This window comes from Medicago sativa, chromosome 3 (assembly GCF_051527215.1).
Source record: "Medicago sativa cultivar Bolivia chromosome 3, Bolivia_mono, whole genome shotgun sequence".
NCBI lineage: Eukaryota > Viridiplantae > Streptophyta > Magnoliopsida > Fabales > Fabaceae > Medicago > Medicago sativa.
In genome coordinates, this window is record NC_140751.1 from 61,031,495 (window position 1) to 61,059,425 (window position 27,931).

Sequence of the window (27,931 nt, forward strand, 5' to 3'; positions counted from 1 at the left end):
TGTGCGCTGTACTGAACGCAACCAGAAAAAGAGGTAATCAAGCAATTTCATTTTGATCATCCTTTCAACTTTCTTTTCTGTACTTGTATTGCTCGTTCCACTCTTGTATTTTAGTTAGAGAAAGGCCAAATACATCATGAAGTTGAAGTTTTAAGTTTAATCTTCGTATCAGATTAATCTTTTTCGTTTATTTTTTAGTTTTAAATTGAATCTTTATATTATTAAAAGTGTGCACTTACTCAACCAAACAATTGAACTCAAGTGATTAATAAATATCATTAAGGACGGATCGTTTAGGATAACCTGATTTTGCATCAACCTTCAAAAAATATATTTTGCATTTTGGACATCCAAAAACCGATCCAAATTAAACCGCATATATTTGGATCGGTTCGGTTCGGATTTTTTTAGAATACTCATCCAAACCGAACCGAACCGCATGTGATTTTTATTTTGGATCGGTTGACATTTTGCCTCAAAACCGATCCAAACCGCACCGCGAACACCCCTAGATGAAGCAACCTAACTTTGATGTATTGAAATTTATTTAGAATGGCGAGCTTCATTACTGATTTGGCAAAGCCATATGTGGAGAAATTGATAAAGGGGGTTGTGAAAGAATCACATTATATATGTTGTTTCACTTGCATTGCTAAAGATTTCGAAGAAGAAAAAGGTAGGTTGGAAGTAGAAAGGACAACTGTTGTGCAACGTGTTGAAGTGGCAAAAAGAAGAGGAGAAGATATTCAAGGTAATGCTCTTTATTGGGAAGAAGAAGCTACTAAGCTTATGCATGAAGACACCAAAACAAAACAAACATGTTTTTTTGGATTTTGTCCTCATTGCATATGGCGCTATAAAAGGGGAAAGGAACTTAAAATTAAGAAGGAGCAAATTAAAAAATTGATGGAAACCGGAAAGGAACTTGCAATTGGACTCCCTGCTCATCTTCCCGATGTTGAGCGTTATTCATCCCAGCACTATATTTCTTTTAAAAGCAGAGAATTCAAGTATAAAGAGCTTTTCGATGCACTGGAAGATGAGAACAATTATATAACTGGGTTGCAAGGAATGGGGGGCACAGGAAAAACTACATTGGCCAAACAAGTTGGTAAGGAACTTAAGCAATCCAAACAATTTACTCAAATCATCGATACTACAGTGTCTTATTATCCTGATATTAAAAAGATTCAAGATGATATTGCTGGACCCTTGGGATTGAAATGGGATGATTGTAGTGAATCAGATCGGCCCAAAAAACTGTGGAGCAGATTAACCAATGGTGAGAAGATTCTTCTAATATTTGATGATGTGTGGAGAGATATTGATTTTGATGAAATAGGGATTCCACATAGAGACAATCACAAAGGTTGTAGACTTCTTGTGACCGCGCGCAATATGTTAGTATGCAACAAAATGGGATGTAGTAAGACAATCCAACTCGAGCTTTTATCCAAAGAAGACGCATGGATCATGTTCAAAAGGTATGCTGGTCTAAGTGATACTTGGACAAAAAGTTTGTTTGATAAGGCTTGTGAAATTGCAAATGAATGTAAAAGATTACCAGTTGCAATTGCTGCCATTGCCAGCAGCTTGAAGGGCGAACAACGCCAGGAAGAGTGGGATGTGGCCTTAAAATCCTTGCAGAAACATATGTCTATACACAATGTTGATGATGATCTTGTGAAAGTTTATAAATGCTTTAAGTTCAGCTATGATAATATGAGGGATGAAAAGGCTAAAAGACTATTCCTCTTGTGTTCTGTATTTCAAGAAGATGAAGAAATTTCTACAGAAACATTAACCAGATTTTCTGTAGGAGCAGGCCTTCTCGGAGATGATTATGCCAGCTATGATGATGCTCGAAGTCAAGTAGTTATATCCAAAAATAAACTCCTAGACTCTTGTTTATTGTTGGAGGCCAATCAAGGGAGTGTGAAAATGCACGATTTGGTTCGTGATGCTGCCCAATGGATAGCAAACAAAGAGATTCGAACAATCAACCTGTATGATAAAAATCAAAAGGCACTGGTTGGAAGGGAAAAGAATATCAAATATTTTGCATGCGAAGGCAAGCTAATGGATGTTCAATCTTTCAAGTTTGATGGTTCTAAGCTTGAAATTTTAATTGTCATCATGCATAAGGATGAATCTTGCGACGATGTGAAAGTCTTGAATTCATTCTTTGAAAATAATGCAGACCTTCGAGTTTTTGAATTATTTGGTGATAGTTATCCACGAGATCTATCATTATTACCTGCTGTATCATTACCTCAATCAATTCAATCCTTGAAGAATATCCGATCTCTTATTTTTAGGTGTGTCAATTTGGGTGACATCTCTATTTTGGGTAACTTGCAAATTCTTGAGACACTTGATTTGGATTATTGTCTAATTAATGAACTGCCACAAGGAATTACAAAACTAGAGAAATTAAGATTGTTGAACTTGGAATCTTGTTTAATTGAAAGGAATAATCCATTTGATGTGATTGAAGGATGCTCATCACTTGAAGAGTTGAATTTCATAGATAGTTTTAATGATTTTTGCCAAGAAATAACTTTCCCTAAATTGCAAAGGTATTGTGTCGATGAATATTGGAAATCAGCGAAGGATTCAACATCATCAAAGTATGTGTCCATTACAAATAATGATGAGATTTTTCTATCTGAATCAACACTCAAGTACTGTATGCAAACAGCTGGGATTCTTAAATTAAGAAGAATCGAGAAGGGATGGAAAAATATCATACCCGAGATTGTTCCTATAGATCAAGGTATGAATGATCTTGTAGAGTTTCATCTGCGTTGCATTTCAGGACTACAGTGCCTCATTGATACTAGGCATACTGAATCTCAAGTATCAAATGTCTTCTCAAAGTTGGTGGTACTAAATCTGGAAAAAATGGAAAATTTGGAAGAATTGTGCAATGGACCACTTTCCTTTGACTCTCTGAAGTGTTTAGAGAAATTATCGATCATGAGTTGTGAACGTTTCCAAAGCTTATTCAAGTGCAACCTAAATTTATGTAATCTAAAGAGCATGTTGTTGCAGGGATGTCCAATGTTGGTCTGCCTATTTCAACAGTCAACTTCTCGAAGCCTAGTGTTGTTGGAGAGATTGGAAATAATTGATTGTGAGCGTCTTGAATACTTATTAATAGATGAAAGAAACAGAAGGGAATCAAGAGAAGAAATAGTAGATGATGATAATAGCAGGACTAGTCATGATTCAATGTTTCCAAAACTGGTTGATCTTAGTATTAAGAAGTGTCCTAAATTGGAATCAATACTTCCATTCCTCTCTGCTCATGATCTTCCAGCGCTAGAATCTATCAGAATAAGTCATTGTGACAAGTTGAAACATATATTTGGCCAAGATGTGGAACTTGGTTCCCTCAAACAAATGGAACTTGATGGTTTACCGTGTTTGATCGATATATTTCCAAAATCTTATGGAACCATGGCTTCGTCAATTAAGGGGCCATCTCCCATTTCTATAGATACTTCCAAGCCACAAACACAATTGGACCCTATCAAATGCAATATCTTTTCATGGAGTAATATATATTGTTATGGGAAAAAATATAGGTTCAAATCAATGAGTACTGGATGTACTAAAACCTCATTGGTGTCTGAGGATCAGCAGCAGGATTTCTTAATCCCTTCGGTACCCCTCTCTCCTTATGTTATGTTATCCTTTGCTACTTTATTTATGATAATATGAAAGCCTTTTCTGTAGTTTTATATATGCACAGTAAGAGACCGTTTAACTTCTTTTGTATTTGGATCACATCACAGGAACCAAATTCATATTGCCTTGACATATGGGATCGTGCTCAATGTCTATCAAGACAATTGCATATCATGTGCAATATTAAAGAGATTCAACTGTCAGATATTTCGAAGATGAAATCAGTATTTATCCTATCTACTTCTCCAAGAATGTTGTTGGAAACTTTGACAATTAAGAACTGTGATGAATTGAAGCACATTATAATAGACACTGGAGATGACAGTGGTGGCAATAACTGGGGCAATGTCTTCCCAAAATTAAAAGAGCTGTATGTTGAAGATTGTGTGCAATTGGAATACATATTTGGACACTATAGTGATGATCATCCAAACCAGGTTGAGATTCACCTTCATCTTGCAGCATTGGAAGAACTCACTCTTTTGAATCTGCCAAGATTAGTCGGCATGTGTCCCAAACAATATCACATAACATTTCCATCTTTGAAAGAACTTGTACTGGATGAATGCGCCCAAGTTGCTGTTAAATTTATTGGTGATTTCATTAATCATACGGTAACAAGATCCGTGAACGGCACAACCATGAAGGTATCCCTTTTTCCATATACCTTTTTACTCGAAAAATGCCATTTGATTGCAATTGATAGCTACTCGGCAATCAAAAAAAAATTAAAAAGGCTTATAAAATATCAAGAGTGGGAAACAAGGATGTCACATTTACCTCCCACTACTACTAGCACCCAATCTTAGTGGGCATGATGGTTTTAAGTAACAAAACAGAGTAAGACAAAAATGCAAGTAGTAGTGGCAAGCAAGAATTATGTACATATAGCTCAAGATGTTTAGCACCCAATTCTCGCTTGATCACAAGTATTTAAGCACATCATTTGGATGCACACACACAAAAATACATATCAATCAATTGTTTAAAAAATGCACATTATTTCTCATTCATTTATTGTAGGAATTGTGTGGGAACGTGGAGCATTTGCTCATTTTGGAAAAACTCATGGTAAATAACACCGAAGTCCAAAGTATCTTTTGTCTCAATGAAGTAAATGAACAGAAGATGAACTTAGGGTTGCAAAACATTGGGCTGTATAATCTACCTATGATGACGCAGCTTTTTATGGGTCCCAAAAACTCTTTTGCCCTCGAAAACCTAATGATGATAAGGATAGTGCGATGTGAAAAATTGCAAGTAATTTTCTCTGCTTCAATTTTAAGATGCCTGCCACAGTTGCTTGATCTAATAATAATAGAATGTAATGAATTGAAGCACATTATTGAAGATGATCTAGAGAATAAAATAATTTCAAATTCCTTGTCCTCAAGGACATGCTTCCCAAAGCTTGAAGCACTTGTTGTAAAAAAGTGCAACAAGTTGAAATGTGTACTTCCAATCTCCACATGTTATGAGCTTCCTCAGCTAAAAGCTCTGATCATAAGAGAAGCAGATGAGGTAGAAGAAATATTTGAAAGTGAGGGAATTCAGAAAGTCAAGATTCCAAATTTGAAATTTGTAGCAATTGTCAACCTCCCAAGCCTCTGTCAGATACAGGGAATTCAATTTCAGACTTTAAAATATCATTTTGTACAGAATTGTCAAAAAATTGGTTGGACTTCAGCATCAGCACCCTACATCATCGAAGATGTTTTTGATTTTGATTTAACCACATTATCAGGTACACACTATACCCAATAATTTTAAAAACTACATTTTCTAAATAGTTACATATCATGCAATTCTATTTACTTAAAAAAAAACTCGTGTAAAATTTATCTCTAAATTTTTCAACCCTTAATTTTTACCTTAGACAACCGAGAATTATATACATTTAACTCAAGATGTTAAAAGTGAACCTATTTGGTTGAGGATATAAAAAATTGAAGCTTCTAAAGTAGAAGCATTTCAAGGACGCAGACCTTATGGAGTGACCTACGGATTTCACTTAGGTGTCATTGACTTTTGGTGTCTTTAGTGTATTTTAGATCCCTAGAGAATTATTGATTAAAAGAGAGATAGGAACAAAGACATCAAATGTCAATGACACCCAAATGAAATCGGTGACCTATCTACTTTAATAGAAGTTTCAATTTTATATAAAACATAAAGTGATAAAAATTTAATTATTAGGCAAAGACAGATAAACGTGAATGATATGGGCTCAAATTGTGATTCAAACCCAAGATTGTGAATGAAATTGGCCCAAATGATGATCCAAGCCCAATAACGTGATTGGTAAGGCCATTTTTGTAACAAGACACATGTCCATGATGCATGTAAGACAATTGCATTTCTCATGTAATGCAAAATGGTAAAGTGGATAGTTGCATGTATTGATGAATTGCAAGATGCATGAGATGCAAGTGACATGTTGCACACTTGGTGTTCTGCATGGAGTACAAGTAGTTTGTTGCATGTAAAACTATGGTTTACCTCTTATAAATAACAAGTTCATTTGCACCATTTCAATCATCCCATCAAGTAGTAACACAACAACAAAAATTAGAGCTTGTTGAGAGTGAGAGAAAAAATATAGAGAGGAAATATTGTTTCTCCTGACAGATTTCTTGTCTCTCCTTGTATTTGAAGAGAGGTTTTGTAATTTCTCTCAGTCAGTGAAAATTTTCTACTCTTACCCCGTGGTATTTTTCCTATATTTGTCCAGTTCTTGTTTTTATCATCTCTTATTTTAGCTGTGTGATAATATTTTGTTACTGATACCCAACAAAACATTCCTATATCTTTTCACGTGGTTATGATGATTTACAATTAAAAGTTACTCTCTAATTATGTTAATCTATAATATTTTGCTATAGATAATGAGAGGTTTTCAAATATGCAAAGTCTTTTTCTTCAATTACGAAGAAAAATTGCAGTTGGGATTGAAGTTGACGCAGGACACGAGTTGACTTCGTCACAGGTCAATGCTATTCTATTTATTCAAGCAAACCACACATGAATACAATTACCATGACAATGTCTTCAAATCAAACAAGTTATTTTTTTATGCAGATACAAATGAAACAAACAACAGAGGAGGCAGAGGGTGAATGTGTTGAAAATGTTCATGATTTAGAGATGCCATCAATAGTATTATTGCCAACAAATTCAAAAGTAATTTGAAGGCCGCATTATATTCCCTTCAATATTCCTCCCCAATATATACCTATTCAATGATCTAAGGCCATAGTAACTAATGCATCTGTTCTTATCATAGGATTTGATGAATAAACAATCGATGGATCAACAATGTTTGATGAACCAACAGTGTCCGCTTGAAGAAACTGATACTACCCTCAAACCTTCTCTGGGAAATAATGTAATATAGTACCAACTCTTTGTGCATATAAAGCTAAAAATAAATATTAAATGAAATAATTTTACTTCAAGTGCTTCTTCAAAATGTACTTACAACCTATTTACATTTCCATGCTATACAATTAGTTGGAGGGTTCTACGTCAAAAAATACTGTAGAAGTAACTATGTCTACCGTTTCAAGAACAAAGAATGAGTCTCCAATACAAGTAGTTACTTCTAAAAAAGAGGTAACTCCCTTCATTTTCATTGCATTCTTTTGACACTCTTTTATTGTATTATATCACCAACTTAAATATCCTTTTAATTTAAAGCAGGGTATCAAGATAAGTGTTGAAGAAGGAACGACTTCAACTTATGCCAAGACCATAACATCATCAACTCATTTAGAGTTAATAAGTTCATCATCGGATCCGTTAGTTAATTCTGAGCATAAAACAACTTCACAGGTGAGTCTATTGATTAATTGCCATGAGGTTGGATTTAAAGGAATCTAGGTTTGAACAAATTTTGATCTAAATATATTGTTAGTAATTTTACGTCCAGGGTTAAAACTAATTTGTTTTTAATAATTATTCATTGTTTCTATAGTGAAATCAGGATCATTTGTCTAAGATATATTTTAGTAAATATAGTGAGATTGATCCTACATATATTAACAATTTAGAGAAGCTGATATTTTTTAATTCTTTTAATATGTGTAGAAATATGGTGATGGGGACATACCTTCTTATTCAATTTCCAGTACAGAGCTCCTCACCATTAAAGATGTTGTTCTTGGAGACTCTCAGGAAAATACCAAGACTAATAATGACCAAGGTGAAGACTTTTTGGATTTATTTTCTTTTCTTATATTACCTCATCACCCTTTTGATTTTGAACTCCCTTCTTTTCCACACGTTGTTCAGTTTCTCTACATGATGGTGCTTTCACGAAAGTAGGCTCAAATATTGAGGAACAATTTCCTAAGGATGATGAAATATTAGTTTCCAGATCAAGACTCTCTTCTACTGGATCTCAGCTTCCTTCAATACCATCTAAAGGTATTTTATATTGCTTCATATTCTTTTTTTAAATTAATTTCCTTGTTCTCAAAGAAGCATAATTATTCTTTCCTATACATTTTCAGGGAACACTACTCAAATAGTAGAAGATTTAAGTTCTTCTTTACTTGTCACAAGGGAGCTTGAGCAACTAGTCTCCAAAAAGCATTTGGATTATGAGAACTTATCTTTGTTGACTGATTTCCTTGTTAAGCATCCTACCGTTCTTTTAAAGGACACTTTACTAAGTAATAGATACAAAGGTTATGCCTACAACTGTCTAGCTGAGCTATTGAAATTCCTCCAAACCCATAGTGTGTTGGACGTGTTAGGTTCAAGCCATTCTGAATTTGTTGAGTTAGTACAAGACGTGCGCAAATTTTCTTTTGATAAGGATTGGTTGGATGGTGTTGAAAGGCACGCTTTGTTTCCTAATTTGCAATTCTCTCAAGATGCACTGCGAAAACTATTCGATTCCAAGCAACGAGTTACTAAGGAAGTTGAAGATAAACATTTTTAATCAACATGTGGACAATCTTAAACATCAATTGACATCCTCTAAAGCTGTTTTGGAGAGTATCATTCAACAAGAGGCACAAGTTTTAGAAACTAAGGCAGCTTTTAGTGCCCCTCTTGGCTATAATTAAATTAGATGAATTCTACTCTAATGTGCATTTTGAATTCTTTAAATCGTAATAGATTAGGTTGATCTTTGTCAATGATTATCTTTCTTGTTGTTTACGTTGTTATTTGCTCTGTACTCTTTTTTCCTTAATAGGCTTTATCCCTCCGGATTTTCCTGACAAGGTTTTTAATGAGGCAGATGTTGAGTTCATTGATTTTCTGGCTTGAGTTTTGGTCAAGTCCCCTCAAGTGCTTTTGTATTTTTCTTTTATTTTTATAATATTTATTGAGTGTTGCAATTGATAGATGATGAACAAGGGGTGCCACTATAGTTGCGATGTCTTGGTTTGTTGCCTCAGCGCACTCTTTTTTCCAACAAACTATAGATTATAACATTAGTCGCTCTAATTTTTTTTTCCGACTTTCGGTCCTGCTCTTACGCCAAAGCTGGTCTCTGCTTTTATGCCAAAGCGACCCCTCTCTTATACATAGCTACGCCCCTGCTCTTGTGGTCGTTAATGCTCTTACACACAATAAGAGAGGGAGTCCTATGGAAAGATCTTTGATTGAAAAGATTCGCCATATGATAGAGTTAGAGTGGGAAGTTGTGTGCAAATGCTTTAGCAAATTATGGATGCTCTTGTGATATTTGTTTTTTCGAATTGTGTCCGGCTCAATTTGGACACTTGCTCACAGCTGATAGAATGAGATTATTTATCCCTTGTTAAATTTCGGCATAGTTTTTTTTTATTTCGTAAGCCCTCTCAGTAATAAAAAAAAATTGGTTTGTACTGTTTTCTATTGTTTGGTGGCTCGTGCAACTTACAAGTGCTTGATGGTGATGCAGGCCAACGAGGTGGCCGTAAATAATAGATCTGGATGCTCTACATTCTACTTTTCACTTGTGCCAAAACATTAAGCAAGATCATGCAAGAATCTCATAGGCATCAAACTAAAACATGAAGGAAAACACAAGTGCCATATGTGTCCTACACTTGCAAGCAATAAGTAATCTTTAACTGGATTGGTCCATCTTAGACATTGTATGCATATGAATTACTAAAATTAAAAGTTACATATGATAAACGAAAGCCACAAACATGAGCCGTCCAAATTAATAATTGGAATTTGTATAATTATCAGCATTTGCAAATTGCATTCATCAGTCTCACTACATAAATCAAAGTTCTCTTGGTTGCTGGATAGTTACAACTCAGTTTGAACATATACTATACCCTAGTAATATTAACAAGTTGTTACTGATGCAAAATATATATGCATTTTGTCCAACTTTTGGACATTTTAACATATTTTCTACAAAATGTCACCTAAAGAGATGCACAGAGGATCCAATGTCAGAGTTAACATTAGATTCACACCACCATCTGCTCTTACTCAACGTACAATTCCTCCGGCCAAGATGGAACCGTGTTCGGATAATAGAAATGCGTTTGATCTTCAACTTCATCAAAATAATGATCAATTGTTATTGTTGCAGGCATGGAGCATCCTTCACAAGTGAATTAACCCAAGATTCTTGGCTTAAAAAATATCAGGATCATCAATGTTTGATGCAACAACCATTGTTGAAGTGCTACTTCTGTTTGGAAAGCCGAAAGAATAAGATTTCCTCATTTTATTGAGTTCATCGCCGCGAATGGACCAGTCTAATTTTCCATCAGGGGATCCCCAACCAGAGAAGGTAGAAGGCTCCATGGCAACCAAGGTAGCAGAAGGAAGCTCGGAATCAAAGCTCGCAATGCTTCTGCGCTCAATAAAGCTCTGGCTACGCTTTGAAAATGCATCAACTCTAAATTGTGGTGATCCATTCATATTTGAAGTGGTAAGATTAGAAGGATAACCCCAAAGTTGTTGGTTTTCGTTCTGATACAACTGCATTGATGTCGGAGATTGTATCAATGACCCAAAAGTGTTTTAAGGTTAGTAGGATTAACTCCTGCAAGCTTATTTGATGGAGATGAAAGACCTGTCTTCTCTTCCATCATTAGCTTACACATAAGGTGATTTTCAAGTTCGATACATTCGGTGTTACCTATAGTATTTTGTGCAGTTTTCAATCTGTTTCTCGGCATTTGAAGGGTTGGGACTGCAGCATGAAGCTGAATCTGAGTCTGCCACATGGTTCCAGCTGCATGCGATGATGCTGCAGATGGAGTCAAAGGTGGTGTCGGCGCAGATTTTATCAAAAAAGACGGAGAGCTCAATGTGAAAGAATCCATTGAAGAAACGCTAGGTGAATTTGAATATGATGTAGGTGAAGGCAAAGCAGAACCGGTAGAAGCATACAACGGTCGAAGCTCCTCTGGTTTGTGAGCAAAGAAGCAAACCCTTCTGGTGCATCCGGTTCCTTCCTTGCAAAGCCTTGTTCGGTATTGAGCAGGATGAAGCCAACATTCAAAAATACCATGTGCATATTCACAAGCATCATCTTTGCTGCACGACCCTTTCCGAAACTCGGGGCAAGGTACACATGTGTAATGATATTTCCTCGGATCACGACGCCTTGCATTTTCCCCCAGGTGAACAAATGGACACTCGGTCCAATCATGAGAATAAGCCCTTGAACAAGGCTTCACTTTGAATGTAAACATCCTAAATTCATCTGTACTATATATCCCAGTTTTTATGTCAGGTAGGGATGGATCAATCGGATAATCTTTCTTCTCAGTTCGAGGTGTACCTACATCTTGTTGCTGCTCCACCGTTTGGAAACCTAATTTCTTAAGAAAATCGTCATTGTCTACCTCTTCTAGTAGTATCCTCTTCCTTGAACCGAAGATACTATTAGAAGCCGAGACAATCAAGTCGCTACACCGGTTACCGTTCATATCAACTGAACTAACATCTGCAGATGCATCAAGCAAAAGCTTAATAACCTCAGAAGAAGCAGCAGAACAACCAGAAACAGCACAATGAAGAGCAGTAGCCTTATCTGAGCCGCACACTCGATTAACATCGACACAACCGGTTCCAAGAATATAAGACAACACACCCTTGCTTCCAAATAAGGCAGCAACCATAAGAGGTGTCCTCTCTTCATATGCCATTTCCTTTGAGTCAACCCTCCTTCCATACCATAACCCTACCTCATCAACATCATGATCATCTTTTTCAACAGCATCTGTGAAAGCCATTACATCATCTTTGGCTGAAAACTCAAGCAAAGCAGAAATCTTATGATGAAGCTCTTCTTGTCTTCCATATTCATTTTCCTTAATCAAACTAGTTTGACAAGGTTTTCCATTGGCGCCGTTGCACATGACTTTGATTTTATCACAATTTACTTGTCTTCCTCTCTGTTACTATACAAAATCTGCAAAATCAAAAGAGAAAATGTGTTTTAATATGATACTAAACCAGAGAGAATTTTACATATTTAAAGCATAGAAAAATTCCTTTAAAAGATTTCAGTTTGATCAACAATAAACCGAAAGGAATCAGATAGTGAAATAAAAAGAGACAGATTCTGCTAAATTTGTTATTATTTGCAACAATGTTTTAAAAAAAATACATTGCAACAAGTATTGGTTTAATTTTAAATGTTTAATACCTTTGTTTATGCATAACAATAATTCTAAAATAAGCATAAACCTTAGTAACATAAAAAAACGAGAAACTGTTACACAACCTTGTTAACCAAATAACCAAATAGCAAAAACAACCTGTTACAACTTCTAGAGTAAAATAGAAAGCATATTCTTAAGATGACAAATACAAACTATCGAATACATTTTAATATCAAAATACTTTAAAACATACCCTTTTGAGGAATTTTCTTAGCAACCAAGCAAAAACATTATAAGCACTAGCGTAAAGACAAACACTAACGAGTCCGTCTTTCCGCTTTTTTAGCAAACAAAGATAAAATAGTAAAAAATAATTAAATGAAAGGGTAAAATTTAAAACAAGATGTTACACCAAAACACAATGTATTTTTATATAAGATCAAAATAAGGTTTTTCATTGTCTCCAATAATGTTCCCTGTTGTAGTTTCTTCCTACTATTGTTGTGTTTTGTCACTATTTTAATGAGATTTAACTATTTTTTTAAAAATAAATTAAATAACAATTGTAAGAATAATAAATAGTTTAAAGAAGAGTTAAAATTGAAAAGGAAAAATCCAACTCAAAAAGGTGTATTCTATTTATAAATTGGTATAGATAAATAAATATTTTATAAAAGATTAATGTTTTAGGTGATATGATATTCATCAATCAATGAGAATAAGAGAAATTCATAAAGGGAGAATAAAAAACGAAGAACTTACATGAAGAAGGTAACACCAAAAAAATTGTTGAAGGTTTAAGAAGCTTGAACGAGAAATACACATATTTAATGTCGATGTTTTTTTTGGAGAGAATTTAATGTCGATGTTGAGAGTGCTACAGTTTTGGTAATAAAAACATTGGTAGATGTTTCTCACCTTCGGAGGTTGGGGGTAATAAAAACATTGGTAGATGTTTCTCTCCTTCGGAGGTTGGGAGATTGGTCCAGTATTTGGAGACTGAAAGTGCCGTCAAAAGTAAAGAATTTGATTTGGCGAATTTGTCGTGAGTGCTTGTTTACCTGAGTTCGGCTTCAAGATAAAGGAGTGCAATGTCCCACAAGTTGTATGAGATGTGATGGTCCGCATGAAGACCTTACTCATATTTGTTTCGAGTGTCCTTTTACTGTGCAGGTTTGGCGAAGGACTGGTCTTTGGGATGTGGTTCATGAGGCGTTTCTCACCAAGAATTTAGTAGTTGATGCCATCTTCGAATTGCTACATCAACTCTTGCAAGAATTTGGCCAACGATTTGCTGCTGTCCTCTGGAGCCTTTGGAAGCATAGAAATCTCAAGCTTTAGCAAGATGTCACAGAAACATGTGCTCATGTAGTAGATCAAGCTTGTCATTTTATGGAGGATTGGTATGCAACTAACACTACTATTATGGCAGCTAGTCGCAACAACACTTAACAATTTTAGTTCGTAATGATCAGACGACAACCATAACACTGGAAGGACAAGGCGATTCAGGTTTAACTCGAAATTCTTCTACTACAATAACAACGAGTGATATGGTTTCGGTCAGGTGGCAGCGTCCTAGCTAGCGAGGCTATCTGAAATGTAATGTCGATGCTTCGTTTTTGGATCAAATGAATAGAACAAGTATTGGCATATGTATCCGTGATGACGAAAGTACCTTTGTACTGGCTAAAACTGTATCTCTCTCGCCTATTTGTTCTGGTACCATGGGAGAAACTCTAGGCTTATTGCACATCTTACAATGGCTAAGTGACATGCAATTTGACAACGTCGATTTTGCTTTGGATTCAAAGATTACAACATATGCCTTCCACCATCGCCGAGCTGATGTTACATAATTTGGACAAGTGATTTAGCATGTCGACACACACTTCTTAAACTCTAAGGTTGGGTTCAACATGCGATAAGTAAATGAGGTAGCTCACACCCTTGTTGGGGTTGCCATATTATCAGCTGATCCCAATATTTATTATCGTGTACTTCATTGTATAAACTCTCTTGTTATTAATGAAATGTCATAATCATACTCCTTTTCTTTCAAAAAAATAATAATTACCAAAGCTTAAGTCATTGCACAAGCATGTACAATGTTGAGAGTGCTACAAATTTGGTAAAAAGAGGCTTATTCAAAAGAATTGTTCACTTTTGAAAAAGGAGAATATGGACAAAGCTAAAGAAAATAAGAAGATTTTGCTGAAGACAAACACTTATATGATATCTGAAAACACTTATATGATATCTGATGATTTACCTCTTATTGTAGAATATGATAATATCACTATTATTGATAGTGCATTCAATTGGATAATTTATAATGGTAAACGTCACTTTCATGAGAAATATTTTATGTTCTTATACTACATCTGAATTTGGTGATGTGAAGTTGACCCATGAAGGTCTTAATGCATTCGAGGTTAATTTGCAGATGTCTAATACAAATTAAAGATATAAAACATGTTTAAGATATTTGGTCGAATTTAATTTATGTGGCTAAACTATCTGATGAAGATTATGATAAACTTTTCTCGCGAGACAATTGAAAACTCACCTAGAATTCCGCCTAGAGGTACGAAGTGTTCTGCCCTTGATATGTGACAAACAAAAATAATTAAATATGTTCATGTAGTTGAACTAAAAGTTAAGTTATCACATAAGAGATTGTGTGACTGAAAATTATATGGTTGAGTTAAGGAAGAGTGATCTGTTGGCTGACATGAAAATTCAACACTTGAAAAAAAAATACGATCACTGTTTTGTTGAAAGCATAATAACGTTTATTGATGATCATTTAAGAAAGACTTGAGTTTACACCTTAAATAATAAAATGATTTTTTTTGAGTGTGATTTTTTTGAGTGTGTTCAAACAATTTAAGGCTCCAGCTTATTGTAAAACTTTGATGAAGTTGAAGTGCGTACACACTAATGGCGAGGGTGAATGTTTGAAACTACTTGACCCTTATTATAGAAAGACATGGATTAAACATCAAAGCGTTCGTCGTTAAATGATGTTGTTGAGAGGATGAATAATACCAATTGAAATGGTTAAATGTTTGTTGTTAGAGACATAACTCCCACAATCATTTGAATGTGAATCACTGAGCATAGTTGTGCATGTTCCAAATCCTTCACCATCTTTGTCTTGCAATATGAAGTACCAAAAATGATTTGGTCAGGTAATATTTCTTATGATCACTTGTGTGTTTTTGAATGTAAAATATTTGTACAAAGTAAGTCGTGCCTGCTTTTTTGGATATGCTCTAGATGAAGTTGAATATGTGTGTTTATGATCATGTCATGAAGAAACTTATTAGAAGTTGTGATGTTAAGCTCATAAAGAACTTGTTGTTAAAAGATATTGGTAGATGTAATGGTGATGATCAAACAATGGATATTTGCAATCAAGTGTTGAACATTTTTTTTTGGGGGTTCAAGTGTTGAACCCAAAATATATGCAATGATTTCACAAGGGTAATTTTAAAATTACCCTTGTGAAATCATTGCATATATTTTTGATAATTATTTGTTATGAGTTGTGTAAAAAAATAGGAAATTAGATCAAAATAGTATTATCATATTTGTTATAATAAGCACACATAATATAATATTTTTATTATTTTTAGTAAATTACACTCCCCTCTCCTAAAAGAAGCTTGAATTACATCATTTTATCCTCCCCTCTTATGTTAAAATATACACTTCCCTCACTGAAAAAAAATAAAATTTATCCCCTCCCTTATGAGATGCCTGAATTACAACCCCGTCCCTTAATAATTAAACATGCATTACACTTCAACCTATTTTCACATAAATAAATATTTTTATGATTTTGAATCACCATTTAAGAAAAATAAATTCATTTTTTTTTATGATTTAAATATCAATGATAACTAAATTTAAATATTTACTTATTAACTTTATAATTTGCTCTCAAAAAAAAAAACTTTATAATTTAAAGTATAAAATTCACTTTTAAATAACCATACTATATCGACTATAGTAATTTTTCACATATTTTAATTTTATTTTGTGTTATTTCATATTTTATAATTGAGTAAATTACACACCCCTCCCTTGAGAGATTATGATATTACACTCCCCTTCCCTCTTATGATTAAATATACAACTTAGTCCATTTAACTTGACAGTGTTAAAGAAGATCTATTTTTAAATTAAAATATTACTAAATAAGTTTAAATTGACAATAATATCCTTTCTATTTGTCTAATATTTTACGCTTCATTTCATTACCTTCTTCTACCTATCGCAAGCCCTAACCCTTATTCCCTACTCTGGGATCCGGTGGCTGGTGCATAAAGGTTGAAACTTCTGCACATGTGTTATTTTTTTATGCCCATTTTCTTCCTTCTTTGACTTTGCCTCTTCCTTTTTGCTCTTTCTCTTTTTATTAATCGACTGAATCTATTAATTCTTAGGATCAAATTTTATAAATCTATAAATCTTGTTTTTGGGGAGAATGATAAAGATCAATGCATCAGACATTTCATTCATGATATTATATGTCCTTGTATTTACTCACATACATATGTCAAAAAATAGATTAATATTTAAAGAATCAGATTATTAGGTTAAGTAAAATGAATGAAGTTCTAAATATGTTGTTATAGTTGTTACCAAAAAAAAAAATGTTGTTATAGTCAACTACAAAATAGAAACAATGATAAGTTAACGGAAGCATAAAAAAGGGATCAAAATGTACAAAAAATGGCTAAGTAAAATGAATAAAGGCTATTTTAGTAATACTAAAATTATTTAACGGCGGTTAACAACTAGTTAACGGAAGCATAAAAAAAATGGATCAAAATGTATCAAAAATCATCTTTTAAGGGTGGATAATGTGTGAAAGTAGCATCTCTTAGGGGAGGGGGATGTAATTTACTCTTTATAATTTAAAACTATATGTTAATGAAATAGTGAATAAAAAATAGTGAAAAATATGCATTCGAAGTTTGATTATATTAAAATGGACCCACTATACTATTGTGTGTTAGATTTTTTATTTTACTAGATTATTGGAAATAAAAGAAAATTCATCAAGGGACTAAAGTGTAGATTTTAAGATAAGAGGGGAGGGGAATGTAAATCAAGTTTCTCTAGGAGGAGGGGAGTAAAATTTTTTCTAATATGTTTTGAAAAAGAGGGGAGGGAAGTGTATATTTTAACATAAGAGGGAGATGAGTGAGTGTAATTCAAGCATCTTTCAAGGAAGAAGAGTGTAATTTACTTTAAACAAAACGATATTCATTCATTCAAATTGAGAGTACATCATATACAATAACATATTCAACATTGCTAAAAACGTAAAGGGTGAATATGCAAACAAACTCACCTAAAAACGTAAAGGGTGAATATGCAAACAAACTCACAACACCCAAGTTAATAGCATACATCGGCAAAACGCCTACAAATAATATGATAAATTCTAAGTCACCGAAATACCCATGCTTCCGGATCTGCAACGCCGTCGCCCAAATCATTGTTTGAATTTGTAATTGACTAAAGTTGATCTTTCAGTAGGAATCAAATGAACACCGCAACAAGATGCGAAATCAAATGCCGCACAAGACGACGAACAACACAACGCCGCACTCAGACGACAAAATCACAAAACAAACAAAATGAAAAACTTGCAATGTGTGAAAACCACTTATTTAAATTGAAAGAAAGAGAAAAAAAAGATGCAGATAGGTAATTCTAGATCAAAAATGACTTCAAACCACTTATTTTTGATGAGTTTGATATAATATTTGTTTATCCTACCATTATCGTATTCTATTATTACCAACTCTATATTCTATCATGTCTTTATTACCACCAAAGAACTCATGCTAGAATGAGATGGAAATAAATTCCACTACATTTCACTCCATTCGTTTCACTTTTAAAAAATTCAAACAATGGAATCACATACCGTACGGGCCATTGAATTATATTGGCTTAATTACTCTTTTGGTCCCTTAATTTAATTTTTGGTTTCGTTTTGGTCCCTTAACTATTAAAAGTTTCGTTTCGGTCCCTTAAATTATTTTTGGGTTTTCTTTTGGTCCCTTAACTATTAAAAGTTTCGTTTTGGTCCTTTAACTTATTTTTTGGTTCGTTTTGGTCCCTTAACTTATTTTTTGGTTTCATTTTGGTCCCTTAACTCTAATACATTCATCCTAACATAAAGGACCAAAGTGGTTGACGGAGGAAGAGTCAAGGGACCAAAACGAACAAAAAAATAAGTTAATGGACCAAAATGAAACTTTTAACAGTTAAGGGACCAAAACGAAACCAAAAAGTAAGTTAAGGGACCAAAACGAAACCAAAAATTAAGTTAAGGGACCAAAAGAGTATTTAAGCCAATTATATTTCATCAATCCAAAAAACGCTTCTATTATAAATACAAGGACCAACCTTATCATATAGTCTTAATTGTATTTAAATAAAGGGTTAATTATGTTTCTAGTCCCTATAAAATAGCGACTTTGTAAGTTTAGTCCCTACTTAATTTTAATAGCATTTTTAGTCCCTATAAAAAAAAATTTACTTATAATTTTAGTCCCTGCTAAAACAAAGTTTGATTAATTATCCTTAAACTCTTAAATTTTTGAACGATTTTTTTGAGACAAGATTAGAACACTATGAAAGGTTCGTTTACTAAAATTTAGAATTTTCTGACATGAATTGAATTAAATATGAATTTTTTAAAACGACAAAAGTTAAAGATAAAAAGTAATAAAATCTGGATGTAGAAATCAAATTTTGCGATAATTTTTTGCGGACGAACTTTTAGTAATGTTCTAAACATGTCTGCAAAAAATTTTTCAAAAATTTAAGAGTTTAAGTATAAATTAAACAAATTTGAATTGAGTAGGGACTAATACTCAGTGCAGAAAAACAAAATTAGGGACTAAAAATGCTATTAAAATTAAGTAGGGACTAAACTTACAAGGTCGCTATTTTATAGGGACTAGAAACATAATTAACCCTTAAATAAATAATGATATTTGTATAACTATTTTATGACAACTTTTAAAACAATTTTCTTTTTATATCTTGTTATCAATAAAAAATCAATACGACATATAAAGAAAATAGTTTGTCTTGGTTCTTTTGGGCTGACATTTTTCTTTCCAAAATTATCCTCAAATTTAAATACAAATAGCACATACATCAAATAGATAAGAGACAATTCAAATATTAAAATAAAAGTGTAACAAACGATGTAACAAACAAGATATGATTATATGTCCAATATTTCTTTTCCATTATCCTTTAAAAAATGTAACAAACTAGATGAATATATCTATACTTACATTACATAAAGAAAATATAAGATTTTAGGCTGACTTTTTCATTATCACAATTATATCCATTATGTCTTTAAACAACTTTTTCTATAATAATGATTGTTGTTGGTATCATTTCAACGATAAAAATTTAGATTTTTTTTTTATATTGTTGATGTCATTGAAATAGATAAACATAGTTAATTTAATTTGTTATAATTTAAAAACAACAAACATTTATATTTTTACTTTTAATCAAATTCAAAATTTCATAAAAAAACCGTTCATAATTTTCAAACGTCAACGCAATAAAAAGAGCGGAAAGACGGACACGTGAGTGCACATCTTTTCGCTAGTGCATGTAAAATAATTGAAAAAAAAAATAAACATTGATTACTCTTAAATACTATATAATCATAAAAGTCACAATTTACAAAAAATAATACATGTGATCAAAATAAAAAATGTAAAATTTTCGTATAAACCATATTCTATTTTAATTCATATATTAGGAAATCAACAAATGCATCAATAAAATAACTCAAAATAAAGTTTGTGTAATGTTGATTGATTGTATCTCATCTCTTCTTCGTTACTTTCAACCACCAAAAACATAATTTTTAATTGGTTAATCGAAAAACAATTATAGTGATTCATATATTAAATTGAATCATATACATCTCTATTGATTTTTCACAACACAATCTTACTTTTTTACCTTTCATTTTTTCTCTCCAGGATACGTTTTTGTGAAGTATCTATGTGTATTTGCCGAGTATCTTATAAGTATCCGATAAAATATATATTTTAAATTAAAATAATTAATTCTCATACTCCGTGGATACGTATCCGAGAATATCCGTGGAGTATCGGTATTCAATACGTATCCGATATGAATACATCTTTCTTTTAGAGTATTGAGCTTCATAGACGGGTTGTCTTACACAACACGGATGACAGTAGACGCCACAACATGAAGTGCTTTGATGAACAAGAACATAGATGACGTTTGATGACAAGTCATCTTATGTTATTTCTAGCATATTTTCAGTCATTTTAGTAGTGAAAATATTATTATATTACTATTATTAAATTGTAAATTGTAATCATTTCATAAAAAAAAATGACATGTAATACATAAAAAATATTACTATTATTAAATTGTAATCATTACATAAAAAAATAAAAAAAATGACATGTATTATTAAATTTAATTTCTATCAAACAATTTATTTTTCAATTAAATTTATATTTCATTTAAAAAAAAATTAATTTAAAATTTCTTACATAAATTCCAAAATATTTAAATAAATGTCAATATGATCAATCTTTTGTTTGTTTGGTTAAATAATAACCCCGTGACGGTTTACATATTTTAAATATGGAGGAGAGATGAATATTCAACGTTCGAACCCAACCCTTACATATAATTGTGCTTGCAACGAGCAACATAGTTGTGCTTATGGGACAATATATATGATCAATCTTTTTACTTGTACTTGATATATAATCAAATTTTTAGGCTAAAGTCTATGATATTTTTTTCCAGAAGGGATGAAATATTAGATTTCAAATCTTTGGAGTAATATAAATCCTTTCACACCGTCAAGATAGATCCTTCCGAGGATATAGTATGGGTTAGGTAGACCCTTCTTAGAAATATCATGCCACCGCTTAATGAATTTATTTAGAGATATATAAGTTTCACTTAATTAGGTCATATCTTATACATAGTTATAAATAGCTTACGATAGAAATTCTTTCAGAAAGAAAAAACCCTACGATCATACACATTCTCTTCTCTTCCTCTTCCTCACATTCTCGTTTTTTCTTTCTACTCCCATTCTCCCGTTTCTCTATATTCCAACTATGAACATGCTTGGTTTACATGATTCTGAAAAACTCATCTCCAATGAAAAAAAGTTTACTGATTACGATGATGATCTCCATAAGTTCTATCATCTTGAAGAGTCTCAGATTAGGGCTAACTCAAAAGGGTTTAAGGTAGATTTTCAAATGAGAAAGAATGTTGTAGATTGGTTAATACAAACACACTATGAACAAAAACTCATGCCAGAAACCCTTTATCTTTGTGTCAACATACTCGATCGTGTTCTTTCGAAAATCAAGTTTGAAGTGACGACAATGGATAAACTTAAACTCATCGGTCTCTCCTCATTGTTGTTGGCTTCCAAGTATGAACAAAGAAGTGCGGTTGGTGTTTACGATGTTGAATACATGGCTGATTATATTTATATGCCGGAAGAAATATGTCAAATGGAGAAGCTTATCCTACAAGAACTTGGTTGGATTTTAACGGTTCCAACACCTTATGTTTTTCTTGTTAGAAACATAAGGGCGTGTCTTTTATCCGATGAAGACAAGATCATGGAGAACATGGTGTTTTTCTTTTCTGAGCTCAGCTTGACAAATCATTCTATTGTGTGCGACTATAAGCCTTCAATGATTGCTGCTTGTTCCGTGTATTGTACAAGGTTTGTTGTTGGAAGGTATCCCTTTTGGAGCAATGATTTGAAGATGTGTACGGGGTACTCAGAGGAACAGTTGTTGTCTTGTGCCAATGTTATGATGAAGTCGTGCAGTCAAATTTGTAGAGATGGAATTATGGAAGTTTTTAAGAAATTTTCAAGTTTATATCAATCTAGGGTTTCATGTATAGCTCAAGAATTTCTAATGTTCACATCTTTTTGATGTTTGTTTCATAGTTTAATATAGAATGTTAAGTACCAATTCTGCAGGCTTCTTTATTAAATTGCTTTATTCTTTAGTCTTACTAAATTTTGTGGATTTGTTAATGCTGTTATGTTTTTGTCGTATTATGTTGTGAATTTCAAGTTTTGAATTGTTTTTAAACATCAAAATCTAGTAACTAGCATGAATATATATAACAGTCATGAATAAGTATTACAGGACTAGTTAATAAAGACCAGATCACATGTATATAAGAAAATCATGAGAGGAAATACAGGTATGCCAAAGGTTTAGACCAAGATCACATGAATCATTTCAAATATATATAAGAAAATCATGAGAGGAAATACAGGTTTGTGAGGAAAACAATGACAATATCTTTCTGTTTTAAATATTACGGAGAGCAGATCATGTCTTCAAGATCTTGGTAAATAGAGTTCCAATATAGAAAAGGGGACTGAAAATATAAGGAATAATTAATGGAGTCAAATTTTGTAGAACATAAGAAAGAAACATTGATTCAATTGAGAATTGAGATGGTAAAGACATGCCTCCCAATTCAACTAAATTGTCTGCTCATGGTTTAAACATTTCTTTGTTTTTTATTCACAATTATCAAGATATAACATGAAACAATTAAGCGAAAATTCTGAGGAGTTTCTCTAGGGAGCCCCTTCTAACCCTGAAATATTGAGTTAGTACTAATAAGGTCTGTGACTACATTTACATATACCATTTACCAAAAAAAAAATAACTCAATAAGTCAAACCTAATCGCTATGTTTTTGCAAGAACCAAATCCTCACTATCATCTCTAATGCACATTCCTATACCGACGAAGTTGAGGTGAGAAGAAAAAGACGCGTGAATGTTACATTTGAAACTCCCTAACGATGATTTTTTCCACACAACATCAGTAACATGTTGCATACTCTGCGGCTGTCCAGTGCTGACCTGCTGCATCAGGTGCTATTCGGCCAGCAGGTGTATTTCACGAAGCTCGACTTGGTTTTCTGTTTCGATAGAGTCATTCTATAGACACTGTTGTTTTGCTGTGGCCACACACTCCAGATTTACATTGGTTAGTTTGCCACCTTGCTTTGTCCAGATTCTGTAGGCAGTTAAAAATCACAGCAGCAGAAGCAGTATCAGCCACTGCTGCAGTCTACAGCAAATCAGGCCAAAAATCCGCCCCTCTGCCATGGTATCCAAAAATAAGTGCAAGCTGTCCTCCAAACTGTCATTACAAAGAGGATACACAACATTGCGACTTCGATGGCAGCAGCTTGTTGTTGAAAGGATCCACTTTAGCGGCTTTTCCCTTCATCGCCTAACACTTCGATAGCAGGTTATCATTTTTTTTCATAATTAAATTAGCAATCTCTTTGTTTATTTATTCTGACATTCACTTCATTTGAGTAATTTTCATTTGTTGAATCTTATCTTATAAATGTCTGTTCTTACAATATTTTCTTGGGACAGGATTCTTATGATTTTCATTTGTTGCGCGTTGTACTTTATTGTTTTCACCATGTAGATTTCATTATATTTTATTGTTGATTGTTTCAGATGACTTGAAACATTTCAGAGCAACATCAGTACAGTAAAGGTCACATCTATTGGCTTAAAAGCACAATACACAATTAAATTCAACCAAATCTATTTATGTGCTAAACATGTATTTATTCACAGCTTAATTTATTTTAGTCAAAAGGGTAAGTACAGTGCATAAGGTTTAAACTTAACTGATTTTTATCAAAATCCAAGAATTTACACTTCTATTTGATTGAGGCATGTAATATCTAGATGCTGCTAACTCGTCATACAATATGATAAAGAGAACATAGTTCTAAATTGCTGTCTAAAACTGCAAACTGCGAGTGCAACCGCAATATAAAGGTTTTAAAGGTCTCTGCAACAACATTGTATTTCATCAAAGCACAAAGAACAAATTGCATTTCATCAATAGAGCTAATGTCATGGTTGAGAAATTCAGTGGAACCAGAGATTTCTCAAAGTATCTTGTTGATGGATACTGCATCTGAGATCTATAAAGAGCTTAAAGATCGTTTTTACCATGGTGATATTTCGATACAGCGAAGCAAGTTGATTCTTCTATTTCCACTTATTACTGTACTGTATTGAATAAGAGTATAAAACCAAGCAACATTAGGACAGTTTTAAGGTCATATATATTGGCTTAAACACAATAAAGGGGAAAATTCACAGTATGAAATTACCTGAAAACAAAGTATCCATATGCATGCCTGCATACATAATTGAATTCAACCAAATCTCCATCACGAGATTCCGGTCCTTCCCCTTTAGTAACATCTGATTTCAAAACTAATGTGCCTCTATTTATGTGCTAACACATGTATTTCTTCACAGCTTGATTCAATGTAAAATTCACAAGGTTTAATTATTTTAAAAAAAATAACCATTTGAAAAAAGAGGCATGTAATGATCAAATACTGTTAACTTATCTACTTGTGATGTGGAGAACAAAGTTCTAAATCGATCCGCAAGTATTACAAAAAGGATCTTCCAAAACTTCTCCAATATGTCTTCATCAACAAGTCACTCCTGCAATGTTAATCTTAATTCTTGATTATTGTCGATTTCATCACGTAAAAGGCCACTCAAACAAGGAACAAAAGTCGTATGATGAGAAATTCGTTAGGATAGGCGCCACTAGGTTATGTGAGTTGACGTCTGTTGCAAAATACCTTCAGTTAAAACCATTGTATGATCTCACATGTCATGCAATAGCTCAAATAATCGAAGGAAGGTCATCGGAGGAGATACGCGACATATTTCATTTGCCTGATGATCTTATGGAGGAAGAGAAATTGGAGCAGATGTTAAACATAACTTGCGATCCAAGTATCAGACTTATGAACCGCTTCTATGCAAAGAAGAGAAAAAAACTTAAAGAGCTCAAAAGGGTAACAAATAATGTTGAAATTGAAGAAGAAGATGTAGTAGATGAACGTTCAGTTGACGGGCTTTTGTCTTTTATTAATGGATCAAATGATGGAGATACCAAGAGGAAGAAAACATGCAAGAATAAGAAGAAGAAGAAGAAGAACATCAGAAGAAAGAAAAAAGACCAACAGAAGAATTCTTCTTTGAACGAAGAAGATGATCCTGTGGTTGAGTTTGATGATGAGATTGATCAGGTCTTGCAGGAAAAAATTGACAGGGAAGTGGAAGAATTTGCACGCAGATTAAATTGTGCTTGGGAAGAGAGGAAAATAGAAATTCTTAGAGATGCTGGCAATCACAAGGAAATTATTGCATAGTTATTTTTTTTATTTGTTTAGTTTTAGAGAGATTTTAATGAGTAACCTTATGGACAAAACTCTTCTCAATATTAGCAAATCTTGTTCAGGATTAGAAATTATTAGTATAAGTTGGCATTTATTAAATTTTTATTCTTGCAGGTTACAACAAAATAATTAGAAATCTGATATGAACTTTTTTTCTTCTTGTTTTGCGTTTTACGGATTATAATTATGATGCTAATGCTATATTGTGTTGAACACGGTGCATGATTTCAAATATTCGAATCATGTAAATCTTTTAGAAAGTTCCATCTGTATGAGTGCTTGAGCTATCTACTCGATCGATAATCTCATTTTATGTCGATCACTCCACAATATCTGTTTTGGTAGAGTAAGCATTTTTAAATTTTGAATTGTTTCATCACTATTTCAACTATGCAACAATTTCCTTGTGATTGTGAGGTCAGTGTGTTAATATTCGGTTTCTCAATGTTAAAAATGCTCAAATTTGCGAAGTTTTGTAGATGTAATTAGAAAATTCATAATTAGTAGTCACTTTGTTTCTGATCATTGTTATGTTAATTTCTCTAAGGACTACATTGATGAAATCATGAAACTGCTTTAGATTTAGGGTGTCCTCTCAAATATTCAACTCCTAAAACGTTTAATTGCCCAAAAAAAGTAGTACAATTTTTTCAGCTAGTCATTTTGCAGCCATTCAAAGTTGCATTAGAAAAAGGAACCAAATTGTTTTGTTCCTAATATGTCTGCTTATGATAGGTGTGATGTTTGTGCTAAGTATGGCAACACATTTTATTGAGGCAACTTATTTCTCTCTCATTCATATTGTGTCTTGATTTAATGAATATTTATTTGGACATTAGTTAGTTCATTATTATTTTAGTTTCACATGAAGAAACTTTAGCCATTGACTAATTGCTCTAGAAGTAACCAGTTTTTAGTTCAAATTCATACTTTTATTTATCTTGGCTTTTGGTTGGCTTTAGTGGAATATTCAATTTAGATAATATAGGGATCGTTTATTTCACTTTTGCCCTTCCATCGTTTAAGAGAATCCAAATTTAAACCTAATCGAAACAATCATTGATCAGACTTAACCAACCTTTCAGCCGAACTGTTGATTATTATCATGGTCCATCTTCTCTATAGAAATGTAGAACAATGCTGCATATTTGTTTTTTTTATCAAATTATTTTGCATAGTTGGGGTAGCATTCACTTTCATCTATCATAACATTTCTTTAAAAAAAAATGATATGAGACTGTCATATTTACTAGAATTGTTAGTACATGATTGATCTTTTTTTTTTGTGGTGGCCGAGAGTTGAACCTCACGAGGACAGTACATGATTGATCATTAAAAAAGCTAGAGTCATTAACTTTTGTGAAAATACGTTTTTTATTTTGTCATCATAAAAAAAATTCATGATTATTTATTTTTTTGGTCAAGTGATTTTATTATACATGGTCAAATAATATAAAACAATACATGGCTCATCTACTTCTTTTTGGAATGACAATTTACTTGGTTACAAATCACAGGACATGGCTCATCTACTTCTAATTTTTTTATCTACTTCTTTTTGTGACGTGTAGATTATCTACTTCTTTTTTGTAACGTGTAATAAACTAGATGAATATATCTATTTTTACTTTTACATAATTTCAATTATACTCTTAAATAACATTTTTAATAATAAAGATTGTTGTTGGTGTCATTAAAAAAAGAATTTAGATTATATTTTTTTATTATATTATTAGTGTCACTGAAATAGATAATTATAGTAATTAGTTTGATTTGTTATAATTTAAAAATAAAAAACATTTATTTTTTACTTGTAATCAAGATTAAAATTTCATAAGAAAAACATCGTTCATAATTTTTAAACGTTAGTACAAAAAAAAAGCAAAAAGACGGGTACATAAGTGTCTGTCTTTTCGCTAGTAATAATAATAAAAATAATATGAGAGTAAAAATGCAATAAAAATATAATAGAGTTGTCCAAAAACTATCTCAAAATATAAATATAAATTTTTATTAAAAAAGTACAAAGTGTTGCACTCTTACTTAAAAGTGTACAAGTACAAACAGTCAAACACATACATAGATCTAAAAGTAAGTATCTCTCAAAAAGAGAAAAAAAAGATAGATCTAAAAGTAGACTTTTTAATATTTGTTTTAGAGGGATCCTTTTGTTTATATTTAGTAAATCAAATTAAACTGAATAAAATAATATTATTAAGCCTTAAAAAAAAAGATAATATTATTAAATAAATTGTCCTCATGGCTTGAGTTGACAAGAACAAGAGCCACGACAATGACAAGTTGGGAAA

General features: G+C 32.6%; 4 pseudogenes across 1 annotated transcript; 3 read left to right on the top strand and 1 right to left on the bottom strand.

Annotated features, from left to right (window-relative positions):
- The first annotated feature begins 516 nt into the window (after positions 1–516).
- On the top strand, positions 517–8,955 carry LOC146938839 (uncharacterized; annotated as a pseudogene). Its single transcript, XR_015031428.1, has 11 exons — positions 517–3,669; positions 3,801–4,340; positions 4,717–5,437; positions 6,576–6,679; positions 6,772–6,873; positions 6,977–7,078; positions 7,204–7,305; positions 7,393–7,524; positions 7,780–7,894; positions 7,984–8,118; positions 8,205–8,955. The product of XR_015031428.1 is annotated as an uncharacterized LOC146938839 (transcript).
- Positions 8,956–10,228: 1,273 nt separating this feature from the next.
- Positions 10,229–12,153, bottom strand: LOC146938840 (zinc finger CCCH domain-containing protein 66 pseudogene; annotated as a pseudogene).
- Positions 12,154–14,450: 2,297 nt separating this feature from the next.
- Positions 14,451–25,595, top strand: LOC146938841 (SKP1-like protein 20 pseudogene; annotated as a pseudogene).
- Positions 21,330–22,401, top strand: LOC146938842 (G2/mitotic-specific cyclin-2 pseudogene; annotated as a pseudogene).
- Positions 25,596–27,931: the final 2,336 nt, after the last annotated feature.